The sequence below is a fragment of the Micromys minutus genome, assembly GCF_963924665.1.
Source record: "Micromys minutus genome assembly, chromosome: 13".
In the NCBI taxonomy this organism is placed as follows: domain Eukaryota; kingdom Metazoa; phylum Chordata; class Mammalia; order Rodentia; family Muridae; genus Micromys; species Micromys minutus.
In genome coordinates this window covers 28,107,557-28,117,160 of record NC_137982.1, presented here as the reverse complement: position 1 = coordinate 28,117,160, position 9,604 = coordinate 28,107,557, and positions in this window count along the sequence as shown.

Below are 9,604 nucleotides of genomic sequence, written 5' to 3'. Positions count from 1 at the left end.
AAAAAGGGAGAAGTATGAGATAACACCAAAGTTGTTTGATAAAGCTTCAAAGAATCATATTTTATATTTACCTAAAATTATATACAATATGTGTGTGTGCACATGCACTCTCTCTCTCTCTCTCTCTCTCTCTCTCTCTCTCTCTCTCTCTCTCTCTGTATATATATATATATATATAGATAGATAGATAGATATAGATATAGATATGTAGATAGATAGATAGATATAGATATAGGTATCAACATAAAGCTATACTATATAGCCTCTGAGCTGACAATGATCACTAGAAGAACTTTAACAGAACCCTCAGTATCTACCACAAGAAACTTCATTTCTAATAGTTGATAAGTGTAATCCAAGTGACTCCCAAAACAATATAGGCCATTGATATAAGTAGGCTATGGCCCTTGGATGCCCTTGAGGCTGAAAGCAAGCCAATTGCTGAACAAACACATACTTAGGACAAACAACTGAGATTATTCAAGATGGATCTAAAAGGAAATTCTTTCTGTGGTCTGGCTTATGTAGTACCAAAAAGTGCTATGTAAGCTGCCAAATGAAAGAAACAATTAGTAATGATACCTATATGTGACCCCTATGATGACCAGCATGGACAGATATCTTTAAAGATGCAATAGTCACACTCATGGGTTAGAGGTAAACAAGAGCTATCTAAGTGGGTATAGGGTCCAACCATCGGAGAGAAATCATGGCTATTAAAATCATGGAATTTAAAAGAGAATATACTACCACTACTTTGATAGGCCAACATAGCTTCTTAACAGGATTCTAAATCTTACCCTATACTCACAGATAAGTATGACTATTACCCCTCATCAGGGTGAAACTCCTTTAAAACTAGATCCACTAAGGTTGGATCTAAGCACACCCATCAGATTTTCTCTTTCCCCCAATATCCTCCTACTAAAGCCAGTGCTTTGCCTGAGTTCCTATCTGAGGAAGAACTTCCAATTAACAATAGAGACTAAGGTTGTTATTGGGTTCAAATATTCTATATAACATAAAGTACCACTGGTTCTTGACTGAGTTCTCCCAAAATCAGTTCCTGAAAGGGAGCATTCCAAGAAAAAATAGTTTATTTGTGAAACATAGAAAATATATAGGTACTTTAGGGGCAATATTTGAAAATATAGAAAAAATATGCTGTATAGATCAGAAGCAAAAAAAAAAAAAAAAGCATACAGTACTGAAACAGCTCTCACAATGGACAAGTGAAATTTCCATTCCCAAAGAAATTCTAGAAATAATACAAAGAAAATATTTTAGAAAAATCTCATTCAAACAGCAAAAGGGTTAGGGGTGCTTGTGCACTAGTCTGAATAACTTCTCCTTGAGAGCTGCTATTAATGGGTATTAATTTCAGCCTGTTATCTGAAAGAGCAGCAAGACTTTACATCTTTCCAGAAAATTGCAATAAATAGAGGCAGAAGTATATATTGCCTGCTGCCTAGAAGTCAGACAGAGTATGTGAATGTGTCTGAACTGTATCATTAGCTAAACATGCATTCTTTACCATTATGCATATGATCCATTAATACTATGTCATGGTCATGCACAGTAATCCTATTTTTCCTTCTAACATAATTTATCCAATAATTTATACAGAAAATAAATCTTAAACTAATGTTTTTTCTTAATTTCTGTTTTTTCTCCCAACACCATGGATTTCACAAAAACTAGTGGATGTGGGGTTCTGGCATGTGATACATGACAGGCAGTAACATATAGGTCATTCAGAATCCCATGGCTAAAATGACCCGGTTATCATTGTGTTCAGACATTTGCTAGCTTTTGTATTCTAGAAAGTTCAATGAAGCTCTTCATTGAAGAAGTGTTATCTCCTCCAAGCATAATTGTGATGTTACATACCTTCTAGCAAGGTGGCAAAATTCCGAGTTAACAAAAATTACAAAATAGTACTACTGCATAATGAAGTCCATATAGATATTAGCTACTCACATTTTCATCCAGCATTTATTAAGTCTATCATCTGAGCTGGAGTTCCTCTGCATAGCCATCAAGAGCAATCAGAGCATGGTGCTCCTCTAATCTTAATATAGTAATAAGACTAATAGTAACAATGTATGAAAAGAATTTTATTTGACAAGTAATTGTATAACAAAATCATAAGGTCTGTAAAAAGCACAGAGTATGGAGTGACCAACTGCTTGGATGAAGCCAGTTAACTTTGCACTTGTAGTTGGTTTAAAGGAAAGTAGGTACCATACACGGGTGATAGGTGCCCTGGAAAAAGGACAGCCTACAAAAGCAAAGTACTGGCACAGTTATGTGAATAAACATTACTGCAAACAAAATTTAGGATACCATGTGCAAAAGAATATACTAGCTTATATTAAGTTAATAAAAGACTTTGCTCACAGGTGTCTTTTGTAGAGTTTTTACTGCTAAGATAAAATACCGTGACCACAAAGCAGCTTGGATGGAAGATAATTTACTGGGCTTACACTTTCACATTATAGTCCATCATTGAAGAAAGCCAGAATAGGAATTAAAACAGGACAGGATCCTGGAGGCAGGAGCTAATGTAAAAGCCATTAAGGAGTGTTTTTATTTGCTTAATCATTATAGTTTGCTCAATGTGCTTTCTTTTATAACCCAGGACTACCAGACCAGTACCACCTTCAACGAGCTGGGACCTCTCCTATCTATCACTCACCGATTAAGAAAATACGTAACAAATATGTGACAGTAGGGTATGAGGAACAGAGGATAGCCACAGATGGGTCCCAGACACCAGGGAAATGAGAGGCTTCCAGGACCCAACTGGGATGACTTTAGCAGAAATATGCAGTGAAGGGAAGATAAAACCTGTAGAAACCACCTCCAGTAGATAGACACCGCCCCCACTCGAGGGATGGGGCCACGCATCCATCTCAAAGTTTTTAAGCCAAAGATATTCCTGTCTAAAGGAAAGACGGAGACAAAAAATGGAGCAGAGACTGAAGGAAGGGCCATCGGGGACCGCTCTTCATAGGGATCCATCGTGTCTGCAGACACCAAACCCTTTTGCTGTTGCCAGGAGGCGTTTGCTGCCAGGTACCCAGGGGTGTTTTCCTTGGAAGGTTCTGCCAGTAACTGACCAGTGCAGATGGTTAAAGTCAACCATCAGACTGAGCTCAGAGTTCCTAATTGGAGAGGGCAGAAGGACTGGAGGAGCAGAGAGGGACTGCAACCCAATAGGAAGAACAATGTCGGTTGGCCAGACTACCGTGTCCCAGGAACTAGCCCACCAACCAAGAAGTGTACAGAGAGGGGTCCATAACTCCAGATACATAGGTAGCAGGGTATGACCTTCTCTGACATCAATGGGAAGGGAAGTCCTTGGTCCTTTGGAGTTTTGATGCCCCAGTGTAGGGGGATGCTGGAGTGGTGGGGTGAGAAATGGTGGGTGGGTAGGGGAGCGCCCACATATAGGCAGAGGGGAGAGGGAAAAGACAAATGTAGCATGGGGGATTTGTGGAGGGGTAACCTGGAATTGGGATATTATTCGAGATGTAAACTAATAGAATAATTAAGAAAAAGAAAATACCCTACAGCTAGATCTTAGGGAGGCATTTTCACAATTGGGATTTCTTGTTTTCAGATGACTCTAGCTAGGGTTAAAGACACCAGTAAAGGCTACTGATAGTTTACTATTTTAAAAAAGAAATCATGTAACTATTCACATGGTAAAAAAAAAGCATACATTTTTTTTTGCAGCAACTCAATGATACATGTGAATAACTGGAAACTTTTTAAAAGTCAAAAAATCTGCTGTGGCCCCAGCCTAAGTCAGAGACAGTGCAGAAATCTAATGTGGCGCAATGTGATGAAAGCAATAGGTTCAAAGAAACTGCTCGAGCTAACTAATTGGATATGATGTGTAGAAAAGAAGGGCTTTAAAGGGCACATAACATTCATTGTTTAAGACTGGGGTGTTCATGAAATTAACAGGGAAAGAGTACAAAAGATAGTTAAGATGAATGGAATAGATGAAGGAAGATGATATCACTTTATGATATGAGAGTGCATATTTGAGGCACCTACATGAAATCAAAGCGAACACATCTATTTGAGCACATTTTGACTTTGAAGGCATTAACATTTGAGGCTGTGGGTAGATAAAGTCACCTAGAAGTTATTCTCTATTCACAGCAAAATTAGTTGACAACTGAATCCATTACACTGAAGCAACAGGAGATGTATTTAATGACTAAGAAACTATGTATTTATAGTATTTAAACATAATATTATTACATATGTATTATAGTATACACACGTATACACACAAACACACACTTACACACACATATTACATATAAAATATGTAGCTATGTTATATGCCTCTTTTTTCAGGGCATCTAGCATCATTTTTAAATGTCTTATAGTGTCTTCTTTCCATAATATTAATTACAAAAGGAAATTACTTGGATCACCCATACATTTAGTCATTCCTTGCTCAATTTATGATTTTGTGAATATTATATTATGTATTTTCCTGTCTTACTCATAGAAATTATATATTTATACTGTATAAATTTTTCCACCTATGTTTCTAATGGTCTGGTGGCCCCTCCACACTATGATGCCATCGCTGACTTAGTAATAGGAAAAGTTAAGTTCCATCATATATAGTTATATAGTCATATAAACCATGATAGTTAAGTTTTCAGTTCTCAACTAATACCTCATCTTGATTTCAATGGGTACTAAGGGTTTCTTTCTGCTTTCTTTACAGGTATTTATCCTCAGTTCTTACTGTTTGAGGAGTCTCACCTAGATAAGGTAAGCCCTTGTTTCAAACACAAGTTCTTCTTCTGTGTTCCTGCATTTGAACTTTAAAGTAATGAAACTGTTTTATTAATGAAGAAGTCGGAACACCTCTCCAATGTTTTCTTTTCTTTATTTGTGATGTCATTTTAGGTGGTTGTATGGTTTTCCAATGATGCTGCAATCTCTCAGGATATTACCATTTTTCAGGTATAATCATCAAAGCCCACCATTCCTAGTGTAATGCACTCAGTGACAGCACATTCAGCCTGCAAAGTTGCATTTGATTGTTATTGACAATCAACACCATTTATAGCCAATTGTAGCATGTGGAATAGGCCATCAAAGTTCAACAGTGAAACAAGGTCATTAAATAAGCATGACAACTTTCTTCTATTTTCTATTTCTGTAGACAAATTCTGAGGACATAATCAAAGCAAGACTATACCCTTGGCATAAATGACTATTTTACAGGAAATACATACTGAGTTTATATTCTAGTTTTCTCGCTGAGAGGAAAAATCATCTTCTTTCATAAAACCTAGATTACTAGTCATTTTTAAATAGAATCAGTTAACAGTACTCCAATCATGTTAATTTTCATAGATAGTGAAGCTTTGGAAAGCATCATCAGTACCTGTACAACCTTTATTAAGGATTTCAGAACAACCCAATTCAGATTGGTTTATTACTGATTTGATTCTCTCTGTTCTTTCTACATAATGCTATCCTTTAGTTTATCTTTTAGAACCACAACCCTAATTTAACCATATACCAATGTTTTCAGTAACATAGCAAAAATATTAATAAGCAAGTCTAAAAATTAGCATTAGCCAAGATGTTATTTGATATAAACTATCCTTTGGGGAAAGCCCCAAAACAAATTGATGACGACTGAAGGCTGTTTCCTTAAGACAGGGCAATAGCCTAAACTTAATTGGTCCGTATGAAAGCCTTTACACCACACAAAACTGACAGAAACTATTAGCTGAATATCATCTTTATACATCCCAATAACTACTTCATGATATGCAACTATAAGCCAAAGAGATACCAAAGTTTATATCATATTGAACAAAATTAATTATTTTGGTAGCGACAGTGTACTAAACCCAATTCAGTGGTAAATACGTGGTTGGAAAACAGGTTAGATGCAGTCATAGTGTTTATCAGATTGAGTTTACATATTTGAGACATGTTAAGAAGAGCTTTTGATTCTGCAAAGGTTTTTCATACTGCCTCTGTACACTGCATGAAATTATGACATAGGCCAAAAGTCACAGTATTTTATTTTAATGGAATTGTATAGTATCATTACCAAAATCGAATGAATGTGAAGGAAACACCCTCCATCTTCAAAGAATAAATGTGCATACAATCTCAATGGCAGTCATTGCTGAAGTGTCTTATAACAATGCATTTATCTGATTCCTGTTGCTCTATAGCATTTCAAAATTAAAATACGAAGTTAGGCTTCCATTTTACTGTTATTTCCTACAATTTAGCCTCTTCCTCTTGAAGCCTTGAAAATTGTGGAATGTGAAGCAGACTCAGAGAAAGGCAAGAGAGCAATGAGCAGGGCATATTTTTAAGCATGGGGACTATTAATTTTTGAGAGAAGTTGAATGAAGCATTTTAACAACTATTTAGAAATGTCAAACATTTCCCTAGATGGTAATAACATTTTGAGCTATTATATAAAAATCATTCTTCATAACTCTTTATAGGTATTATTATCCAATGATCAATCACAAGTATCTCCTTATGTAATATAATTATTCTTATCCTATAGATGTAGAAGTTTAGGCTAAGAGGTAGAGTAATTTATTCAAACACTCACAGCTAGTAAGTGAAGTTCTAGTAAACTCAGATTTGTCAGCCAGTTGCCAAAGTGTTAACTCACTCACACAGGGAAACACCTACACCAACAGGGCCATACCTTCTAATAGTGCCACTTCCTGAGACAAACATATACAAACCATGACATTCTACTCCGTGAACCTCATAGGTTTCTTCAAATGCATAAGTCTGTGGGGGTCATACCTAAACAATACATAATGCAAAATACTTTTAGCTCAACTTCCAAAGTACCCATAGTCCATAGCAGTATTAACAATGTTAAATGTACAGTTTAAAGTGCCTTCTGAGATTCATCCAGTCACTTATTTATAATTCTCAAAGCAACACAGTAAAACAGCTGGGCAAACTCAAAACTCTGCATCTCCATGTCTGGTGTCAATGCAGTCTTTAGATCTCCATCTAATTTTTTATCTTTGTTTACTGCAACAAACTTCTTTCTCCTGGGCTATTTCTACTCTATGTTGGTAGCTTTTCTTAGCAGATAGCCCATGGCTCTTTCATCTCAAACATCTTAGAGTCTCCAAGGCAACTTCAATTTTATAGCTTCTTATTTCAATGACTGGGATCCACAGGTGATCTTCTGGGCTCCTCCAAAGGCCTGTGTCAGCTATACACTCTAGCACAAACTCTAAGCTCAGGTTGATCCACTCTACTGCTGCTGCTGTTCTTGGTAATCATCACATGGTACTGTCACCTATAATATACTTAGGTCTTGCACTGCAGCTAGGCTTTACCTCATGGTGTTTGCTTCATGATGCCAACCCACAAATTCTTTGCATGACCCCTTCAGTCCTGAGACATAAACTTCAACTGAAGCTGTACTTTCAACAATGATCTTCCATGACCTATCACAGTGCCAAGCCTCATAATTTCTTCATGTCTTGAAAACGAGAACTACCTGGTGACTCTTACAAATTACCAAATTTAGCTTCTATAGGAGGCACAACATTGGCTATCTCTGGAGCAAATATTCTTTGTGCTCTCAGAAAACACTTCCCAGAATCTTTCATCTCTGTGATGCTGGTCTCTTCTTAATTACCACTAATTCATTGGCTCTAGTAAACCAGCATCAATTGTTCCCATAATACCTTATATTTTGGACTCTAAAACTAGAGCCACATGGCCAAAGCTGCTGAGTTCTGCTGCTTGCTGTGGCTGAAATATTGTCCCCTTGTCCTATTACATTGTCATCAACTTTTTATTTTCCATCTCCTTCACTGCCCAAGTTTGGCTGTCCTGGACTTTGCTCTGTAGACTGATTTTGTAACTCAGAGATTCATATGCCTGTCTCCTAAGTACTGGGATTAAAGGTATGATCCACCAAACCTGGAGTTTTGTTTGTTTGCTTGTCTGTAGTTTTTCACCTAGAATTTGCTCTATGTTGGCCTTGAACTTAGAGATTAGCTTGGCTTTTGCTCCTGGGAATAAAGGCTTATACTACCATGCCTGGACCTAAACTTAGCTGGGTGGGATCTTGCCCCAAGGTCACTGATACCTTAATTCAATTTAGTATCTTTGAACACAGGATTGAGCTTTATTGCACTTCCTAGTGCCCCTTTAATACTCAGAGCTTATATATTATATTTCTCTTTTCTAAGCTTGCTATGCTTGTTCAAAACACTCTTCATGAGACTTAACCAGAGAACAAAGTCTCAGCTGGGCTTTCTGAAACTTCCTTTTTCAAAGCAATTAGTCTATATCTCTTCACCTTAACCTCAGACAGACTCTTCAGCCAATGGCAAAAAACAGTTACATTTTTCACCAAAATACCACAAAACCAGTTTCTGTGCCATATTACAAAATTCTTCTCCACTGAAACGTCTTGAACCAGGTCTGTACTGTTCAAACAATTCTCAGCAACCAAGTCTTCCATGTTCCTATTAGGATGGCCTATTAGGCCTTACTTAAAGAATACCACTGCTTTCCAAATCCAAAGTCCCCAAATCCACATTCCTTCAAACAAAGGCATGGTCAGGACTATCACAGCAATACCCTACTCCTGGTACCAACTTCTTGCTTAGTTAGGGTTTTACTGCTGTGAAGAGACGCAATGAACAAGGCAACTGTTATACAGATGTTTATTTGGAGCTGGCTTATTGGTTCAGAGGTTTAGTCCATTATCATCAAGGCAGGAACATGACAGCATCCAGGTAGGCATGATGCAGTAGGAGCTGAGAGTTTTACATCTTTATCTCAAGGCTGCTAGCAGATACTTGCTTCCAGGCAGCTAGGGTAAGGGTCTTATTACCCACACACACAGAGACACACCTACTCTAACAGGGTCATACCTTCAAATAGTGCCACACTCTGGAAAAAGCATATACAAAACATCACATTGGTTTCTTGTATTGAAACTCGTAGTGAAATTAATTATGGCAGAATAAATAAGTATAACAATTACCTACATCAGACATAGCTTATACTCCTATGGGTTTTTATTTTTCCTACTGGATAGTTATAGCTTCTTTGACAAAGATCACGTGATCATAGCTATGTGAGTTCATTCTAAGTTTTAAATTCTATTCCACTGATCTACCTACCTGCCTCTGTACCAATACCATGCAGTTTTTATAACTATTGCTCTAGAGTATAGCTTGAGGTCAGGGATGGTGATTCCCCCAGAAATCCTCATATTATTGAGAATAGTTTTTGCTATCCTATTTTTTTAATATATAAGTATTTATTTAAATGAATGAATGAATGACAAGTATGCTATGAAGAACGTAGGGATATTTCCTTAAATTTGAAACATAAGTTCACTGACAACTATAGTAGCAGTAATTCTAAAACAGAAGTATATGTGCATTGGGTGACTGTTTTTGTCTATTTTCTTTCTTTTTTTGTCCTTTGTTTTTTCTTCTTTTTTAATTGAACAACTTTATTTTAAAAAACAAAGATAAATGTACAGATTTTAAGCATTTTTGTATAAAAGTATACAAATACATTTTTGTCA